The sequence below is a fragment of the Sus scrofa genome, chromosome 13 (genome assembly GCF_000003025.6).
Source record: "Sus scrofa isolate TJ Tabasco breed Duroc chromosome 13, Sscrofa11.1, whole genome shotgun sequence".
Classification (NCBI taxonomy): Eukaryota; Metazoa; Chordata; class Mammalia; order Artiodactyla; family Suidae; genus Sus; species Sus scrofa.
The window spans coordinates 5,417,817-5,427,351 of NC_010455.5; positions in this window are offsets into that span (position 1 = coordinate 5,417,817).

Consider the following 9,535-nt stretch of genomic DNA (forward strand, 5'->3'; position numbering starts at 1 on the left):
GGGCCTCCTCCACTTCCAGCTTGTTCGGTCCACCTCCCTTCACCCCACCCTGGCCCCTTATAGCACCCCATGCCGGAGCGTTGCACCCCAACTGAGGAACAACACGTGGCTGAAGAAGGAGGGGGTTCTCTTGCAGACCACCGCGCCGCGCCCTTGCTCATTTTTTTTTTTTTTTTTTTTAATATCCTCCTGTTGGCAGCTGTACTTCTTTTCAACCCACTGGCAAAAGACGCCTAAACTGAGATCTAATTTCTCCAAAAAGCTGGAAGCGGACTGGGCAAGTGAGGAGGATTTAGTGACAGGGGACTCAGGGGTGGGGGGGGGCGAGGGAACCTTTCCAAAAGGGGACTGAAACTCCAGTCACCTCTGCTAGATTTGGCTGACTGGAGATTCAGAATCCCAGGTTAAGGAGAAACTGGATACTTGATCAACTTTGCCCTCTTTTCCTGCCCGTCTCCCCCCCGCCCAGTTCTCAGGGAGCTAACAGGTCTTTTGTCTTGTGTTGTCTTTGGGAAATTCGCATTGAGTCTGACAACAGAAAATTACTACTGTTTACTCAAAGTTAAGGAAACTGCGGAGAACAAAAAAAAAAAAAAAAGAAAAAAGAAAAAAAACCATAGTCTTTGCTCCCCGCCCCCGCCCTCTCTCTCTCCCTCTCTCATCCTCTCTCTCCCTCCCTCTCTCTGTGTGTAGCTGTTAAGTTTATGGCTTGAACTGCAAAACGTCAGTTTGCAACAATAAGGACTGTAGAGGCGCCTCGGTGTATTTTTAGAAGCTGCACTTTCTAGAGTTCCTTTCACCCAAGGCTTGGTCTCTCATTAAGTCCCCATAAATAATTGTATTTAGAGAGAAAGAAACTATGGAAGCAGGAGGGAGATGGCTAAGATCTCCATCCCGCTAGCGCAGAGCACTGTTTGCGGTGAAGTTCCTGGAAAGTGACTGTGGGCTGAGAATTCAGTTTTTCCTCAAAGCTGTTAGGTCCTCTTCTGTCAGATGTCTATGAATAAAGTACGCTGGGAAAATCCTGATATCCGTGCCATCTTATTTTATCTTTTACATAGTGGTCGATTCTACTTTCAAGTCCTGGTAACAGCACATCAACTAGGCTGTATTTTTGTGTGGTTTTTCTAAATAAAGGAGAGTAGTGCTTGTAGTCAGTGTTGTCTTCTGATATGCCCGTTCTTTTCTATCAATGGGTACTGAATTAACTGGAATTTATCTGTCTTTTTCAGTTGATTGTCATTTTATGCAGAGACAACAATTCCAAAGACAGAGGATATAGAAAGTTTATAAATTAGCATTCTTTTAGAGAACTGGCCCTTTGTTTTTAAAGACACAGGTGCCCACCTCAACTCCAGGTTCCAAAGCAAAGCGAAAAGGTATAAATGATTCCAATGGGCAAAACAAAATAAAACACAGGTTTTCCTTCCTGGACCACTTTCTGCCTGCACAGGGTCCAAGAGAAACCAAATCCTCCTGCCTTCATTTACCAAAATGCTGAATTGCCTAACTGGTACCAATATCTCCATCTGGGAATGACATCAGGTTTGGAATGGAAAGAATAAATTCTCAGTCTTTAATTACTGCTTATTAGCAATTTCTTGTTGCAGGCAGCTGATTCTCCAATTTTGAAAGCCTGAAATGAAGCTTAACAGAAATTGAAATATTAAAAAAAAAAGGATTGCTTTTTCTCCCTTACACACTCTTACATACTCTCTTCTTCCCCAGGTTATCAACTAAAGCCCCCAGAATTTAAGGTGTGATAGCCCCCTCTGCATTTAATTAAGGGAACTTTTTGCCCCAACCTTTTGAATTTGCTTTCCTCTCTGCAAATTGTCTTGTACACAAAGCTCATAGGCACTGTTATAATATAAAATTATGTACTGATTGATATAGTGCATGATGTAACATATCTTGATAAATTCTTATGTAAACCTTGCCCCCTGGCACATAGTGGGAATACATTAAATACTTACTGGATTAAGAAGTTAATGAAATATTGTAATTAGCCTCAAAATTCAATAATATAGGACTAAGGCTTTTTTCAGAAGGAAAAAGCATTTTGCCTGAAAGTTATTAGGTTAATATGTTTGTGCTCCTAGATTTTTTTTTTTTTAACAAGTCCAAACCTAATTTAAATGGCTAAAAGATAAGTAAATGTGAAACATATCAATTGGTCCATAATCATAGCTAGGGTCAAAGATGATTAATTTCTTAGAAGATACAACAAAATGTTGCCTACTAAATAGTGTGAGAAAGATGAAAAGGAGGAATAAAATAGCATTGGGCTACACAAGGAACTTATTTGCTGGGAAAATGACATTAAGATGTGAAAACACAACTCAGTGGATCAGTAAGTGCTTTGAATCAAAGGAACACTAAAAAAATAAAATTTTTTTTTTTCTTTTTTAGACCAGAGAAAGTAGACATCCTGAAGTTCCAGGTTAGAAGATATTTGTAAAGTTAATTTGTTGAGTCTGAACTTTAGGGGCCATCAGTTCAAATGTCTTGAGTGAAGAGGAACTCACCACTTAATCTCATAAAGGCAAGGATGTTATCTACAGAGTATTTACCACAGAGAAGACTTCATTGTACACTGTGTGAATGGATGAGTGATATCCTAAGTAGTTTCTTCCATCTTTATACACTTTATTCCATTTTTTTTCCTTAAATTGCACAGAATCAGTCTTTCTAAAACTTCCAGCTATTAGTCTTAGTTCTGCCACATGCAGCAAAACAAAGCACATCTGTTGTATTAGTGAGGATAGGTTATGTTATGCCAGAGTAACAAACAATTCCAGTTGTTAATGACCTATAAAGGCAGAAATTATCTTCTTGGTTATTTGATGAGTCCTCTGTAGGTTGTCTGGTCTGTTCCATGGTTCCTCATTCAGGGTCCCAGGCTGATGGAGCAGTTGCCATCTTGAATGTTTCATATTGCCGTGGCAAAAGTAAAGATCTCTCTGGAGGGTCTTGTGCTAGTATTTAAATGCTGCCCCTAGAAGTGACACACATCATTTGGGCTCACAACTCATTGTCCAGGGCTAATGACATGCCTCCTCAGAATTATCACAACAAGGCCAAATAGAACAGCCTATTATTCCCCAAGTGCAGAGCTGTGGGGCACAGCTCTAAATACTACCATTCTCATAGTGACTCTTGTCCAATTGATAGCCTCCAGCTAAATGATTTCTTCCTGCCACGTTGTGGCCCAAGTGCTACACTCTTTAGCATATACACTGTCAGAGAGACCATGAGCTTATGACATGCTGTGAATTCTTTCTCTACCTACTCCCTGAATGCAACACTACAATCTACCCATCCTCACCACCAAAATGTGGCACCCTATCAATTACAAGTCATTCTTTATACATTTGCTAATATTATATACATTTTACTTTCTTAAGAGTTGTTTTCCTTTTGAGAACTGTTGTCTGAAGATGATAACAAGAACTTTTAAGAACTGTTATCTGAAGATGTCATGGTCATTACCAAATTTTCAAATTTGATCTTGAGCAGGTACTTCCCTTACTTTAAATATCAAAATCCTGTAACACAGATTAAAAAATTATCTTGGAAGTATCCATTCATTTATTTATCCATCTTTTTGTTCATTCAGTAAACACCCATTGTGTACCTAGTAGATACCAGGCACCCTATTAAGGGTTGGGGATATGGAGGTAGAAAGGGGTTCTCCTTTCAAGAAACACACTGTCTCATTAAACAGAAAGCATTTTCGATTTTGAATTCTATTAGAATTTCAATGCTAATAGAGGCACAGAGTACTGTAGGAACACTTGGAAAAAAGCAAATAACTATCAGGATTTAGGAAAGTTCCACAGAAGAAATGAACTAAATCTTGTGGATCAATGATAATCTTCTAGGCAGAAAAGTAAAATGTAGGGAAGATACTGCAACCACAGAGACCACCATGATTAAAGGCACTGAGGATAAAGAAGCTTGTCATTTGGGGAACTGCAAGGAATTCACTGTGACTGGAAAGTGGGATGTTTGTAGATGAAACCAAAGAGCTTCAAATTGTACAGGACCTTGCAGGCATACTCTGTAGAGTTTAGATCTTATCTCATCCATCACAGATTGAAGACTCTTATTTCTACCTTGGTCCAAGCATGAATATAAATGAACAAAGCAGACTGAGTTGAGGCCATGAGCAGTGGTAGGACTGTGGCAACTGGGAGAACAGATTCTCTGTCCAGCTGGGATGGTCAGTGTCAATGGTGCAGAATATCAGATCTTCCAATTTTTAAACAGAGCTACTAATTCAGATTTCTATGAAAAAATGGAAGTCTTAAATGTTGAGAACTTACCCATATTGTAAAGCACACATAGGGTGGAAGTGGACATTTCTACAGGTCAAAATCAGCTTAACGACCCCCGCCCCATCCTGGTCACATGTCTCCTACTGCATGAGTTAGGGAGTCATTAAAGCTTGTAAGGATGCAGGGTAACACTATCAGATCTCTTTAGAAAGATCAGTCTGGTGGCTGAATGGTCAGGAAAAGCCTGGAGGCTGAAGGGTCTGGTTGATGCTGCATAACCATTTGAATGATGATGTCCTTTATAACGCTGCCCATTTTATAGTATATAACTTTCCACGTATATAGGGCATGCCCAGAAAATATGTGCAGAGCTAATGAATGAACGAAAAGAAAGCTAAAGTTTTCCAAGAAGGGCACATATTTTGAGTCCCTGTGTTACGCACTTCCTTTGCTATATGGTTTATTTTTCAGGAGCGCAATTATCTTTTATTGATCATAGGTATCACTCTATGATAGATGTTATTGGTTTTTTAAAAATGCATAAATCATTCAGTGTAGGACACAAGATCAGCACGCATCAGAATATCTGTTGTTTAGGATGAAACTTTCCTGATCTTCCCACCTTATTAAGGAATGCTAGCTGAACAGGTGGATCTTATATCAGGTCCTAAAACTGTCCTCTTAACTACAGAGATCAATTTGTACAGCATATGTATGCTTCCAAACTTTTTATTGCTATCCATCAGAGTAGAACTCAGCCTGTCCTGTATCCACATATCTAAGACTATCACTGTGTTTCATTTTTCAATTTAAAAAAATGAGTTCACTAAACACACTTATTTTTGTCAGCTCTTTTCCTACTTTGAAACCACTCTTGCCTGCCATTCCACAGTCAGCAATCTGCAAGAAACCCTATACTCTCCTAGAAACTCCTATAAAATCTTAGAAACTCTAGGTACCTTTTCTTAAGGTGTGTGACTGGTTTCCTGTAGGTTCTGTTCCCACAGGCACATCCAGATTCTTAAAGCCACTCAATTGACTGGACAATTAAATCTTTAAATTCTCAATAACTTGCTCTACAGATTGTAATCTTTTAATTCAGCTTTCTTGAGGTTTGATTTAGATATAAGATAAAATTCACCTATATTATATTCCATGACTTTTTAATACAAAGGAGCATGAGCAAATATAATATTTTTAGTAAACTTCAGGGTAAATTAATAGATTTAGGCAAAACAGCCTTAGATGTCTGACTGCCTGCATTCTAATCCTGGTTCAGCTATCTGCATGACTTTGAGCAAGTCTCCTAATTTTCTGCCTCAGCTTCTTCATCCTTATAATGGGGGTAATTGTACCCACCTCCTGTAGTGAGTAAATGCACAGTGTTTCAACACAGTTAGTACTCAATAAAGACTAACAATTTTGGAATAGTTCCCATCATGGCTCAGCGGTTAACAAACCCAACTAGCATCCATGAAGACGTAGGTTCAATCCCTGGCCTCTCTTAGTGGGTTAAAGATCCAGCATGTGTAGGTCCCAGACCTGACTCAGAGCTGCTGTGGCTGTGGCTATGGCAGGCAACTACAGCTCTGATTCCACCCCTAGCCTGGGAACCTCCATATGCCATGGGTGCGACCCTGAAAAGACACAAAAAAAAAAAAAAAAAAGTCTAACAGTTTCTTGTTATGTTGTTATCATTACTATTCTAGTAGAAAAGAAATTGAGTTGACTGGAATGTAAGTGGGGTAGAAGCAAGTCCCTCCCGGGCGACTTGCTAGTGTGCCAGGAGTACACAAAGCCAAAGAATAATGATGACCTCTATTTCTGGAATATTTATTTTTGACTTAAAAGATTTTGGGAAAAAATTATTTTTCTATTAAAATAGTTTTACATGCACTGAAATTGAATGCAGTGTTTTGTATGCATTTTTGACAAAAATAAGTCTTCAAAGACATTTGGGCTATTTGAGACTTGAAGGTGGTGGGGTTACCATGTAGGGACTGCATTTGCTTCCTTCTGCTGTTTTCTCTCCTCCATCACTTTGGTGGAAATGTTTGCAAATTCCATACCATCCACACTAGTAACATTTACCTAAAGTTGTTGAAGCACCTCCTGTTTTCATAGGCTATGAATGCTGCCCAAATGTAGGTTCTTTGCCATTAGTCAAAGGTTCACATTTCAGATGAAAAATATGTCTGGCTGAGGAAGAAACATATTAGGACAGAAGCTTGGGAAGATCAGGTCTCCAGGGAGACAAGAGTGGAACTGAATTCTAGTTCTGATTCTGTAATCAGCTAATTTGTTGATGTCCACGAGGGCAGGGAACTTTGTTCTTCCCACTCATCCTTCCCACATACTTAGAATAAATATGGGCTGTTGACTGATCTTTGGAAAGATACCTAGTCTTTATTATCTCAGTTTCCTAAGCCAGAAAATTGGATCAGTAGATTTTAAATATTAGTATGTTTAGGAATTAGATAGAATGCTTATTTAAAATTCAGATTCCTTGGGTGTAGGTCCATAAATTCAGATTTGGTAGAAACAAGCTGGTATCCAGCAATCCACATGGGTAAGACAGATTTGTGCTGAAGGGGCAGAAATCCAATTCAAAAATGAAGATTTCATTTCATTATTTATTCTCTCCCCCTCCACACACACACATATTCTCATATACGCACACGTAAATTGGAAAAAGCGTAAGGACTGCTTTAGGCATAATTAGATCTAGCTGCTCAAATAGTGTCACCAACTATCTCTTGCTTCTGTTTTCTTCTGTTTTCACTTTATTCTCAGTCTGGTCGTCCCTTTACTGTAGTAGGCTAATCCCTCCAGGCTTCCATTCTTCTGACATAGAAACCCTAGCACAAAGAGAGTTTTCCGAAATTTCCGGCTGAAGAATTACACTTGACTGTGACTGGATCAAATTGCATCCTGTACCCAGACCTGCACTCATCCCCCTGGTCAGGGACTGTGGTTCTTTAACTCACCAGCTTTGGATTAAATGCCCACCTTGGATTTGTGAGTGTAGCCATCCTATCCAAATTAGGTAGTCTGGGACTTAGGGGAGTATGGTTCTCTAAGATACATTGGGGAAAATTTTTCCAGAAATAGGGAAAATAGATGCTTATTAGCCAACACGATAGAGGATTATTTCCATCCACTACTGTACATTTTTCAGAAGTGCTTAGATAAGAATGAGCCAACTGCTGTTACAAAAGAATAACCAAAGGGCTGAAACATTGAGGACTTCTACCCTCCAGGTGACACAGCAGGGCCTGGGAAAGGCTTAGGATGGTCAGAGAGTCCCTGAGCCAGTTGCCTTATCCATGTACTTCAGTGTTTTTGGCAAATATTATGCATTTTCTATGTGTGCCATAAAAATGATTTATAGCCAGCTCACCTATGATTTGCATATTGAGAATCAATGAATTTTAAGAATCATTCACCCTTTGGGGTCGTCTCAAACAAGATAATACTATGATTCTAGGATCTTTATGAGATAACCTGGAAGTTGGTTTATGCAATTGAAAGGACAGTAAAAGCTCCAATTATGGTGCAAAGAAATGGGGCCATCACACAAGCAGCACCAATAGTTGAATCCTACTTTGACTTGGTTTTCAGTTTGATATTCTTGGGCAATGTGGTCTATTCCATCTAATAGATACAGTCCTAGTATAGATCTCAGTTAATGTTTGGAACATAAATGGATGCACATTAGACAATGTAAAGGCATAAGCTGGCAACAGCATAGGACAGAAAACTGAGTTAACTGTTGGTCATCAGATATGTTTTAAGGTGCTTGATATGCGGTTTCTTGGAAAACGTGAATTCTCATAAATGGTTTGTCAACCCATTCTTTTAAGTGAAGAAGCTACTATTTTCTTAAACTCACTAATAAGATTAAAAAAATAAAATATCTACCTCTTTATTTTCAGATGACCTCTCCATGCCCTCACTCCCAATTTTCATCTCCTCCAAAGCAACCTGATGCGCCAAAGAAGTATTCACAACAAATGGTGCTAGAATGAGTAGACATTGATGTAGAAAACCATAAAAAGCCCTCAATCCCTACCTCACATCAAACACACAAATGGGCAATGAAATATGGAAGCTAAACCATTGAGCTTTTAGATCTTTATGTTTTCAAACATAGCTAGGAGATAGACAAAACTTTCTTAGATAAAGCAATAATCATAAAAGAAAAGAATAGATAAATTGCATGTTAAAAGTAAAAATGTCTCCTCATCTAAAGAAGAGCAAGGGGAGGAGTAAAGCCTGGGGATCCATGACTGAACAATCATTGCCATCAGGAGGATTTCCTTTCTTGTGCTTTAGTTCAAGTTGTTTTGACTTGTGATAGAAGCTGACTTAAGAAAAAAGGGAAAAGCACACTAGGGCTTTTCATGGAATTCAAAGTCAGAGGTGCAATGGGGCCTTAGGAACAGAAGTACTGAAGTGCTAGAGGAAACCTGGTCATTCTTCTTCCTCCATATCTCTTGGTTGTCTTTCTTCCTTATGGCATCCAGATCCCTTGTCCCCTCAATTACATACCAGAATATGGTTGCCAGTCTTCTTGAACCATGGATGTGGCTTGGAAAGTGAACCATCCAGAGAAAAACCTTTCTGTCTTTCACAATTCTCAAGGAAGTCTAATCAGTCATTCTCCTTAGGTCCATGACTGTGCTTAGTCCAATGATCTGACCAGAGGAAAGACAATATTTAAAAAATCATAGCAGCTCCTTTCATCCATGGGAATATAGGGTGAAGAGATTGCATTCTAGTTGATACTCCACATTTCCTCTTTATTAGACAAGAGACAGAGTTGATGAAACTATTGTACTTGGTCAGTTTTTAATGGCTACAAGTTTTGGTGTATTGATCTCTTTGGTAATCTGATATCATCTCTGCATTTCTACAAGATGACTGATACATACTAAGGACCATAAACAAAATTAGTCCATTTAAAAAATGGGCACATTTATTTGTGAATTATTAGCCAAGATCTATCCAAATGCAGACATGCTTTGTTCTAGGCTTAATATACAATAAAATTAATTTAAATATCTTTAATCAGCTTCAAAAACAGCAAATTTCAAGACAATTAGGTTAACTTTAAGAACTCATATTTATTGAGTTAACAGATGGTAAATTAAAAAACAATGAAGTTAATTTTTAAAATCATTCATTGGATTAGAAAAACAGACATTTAACAAAACTGTTTTTAAGCTGTTTTTTTTTTTTTTTATCCCGATATG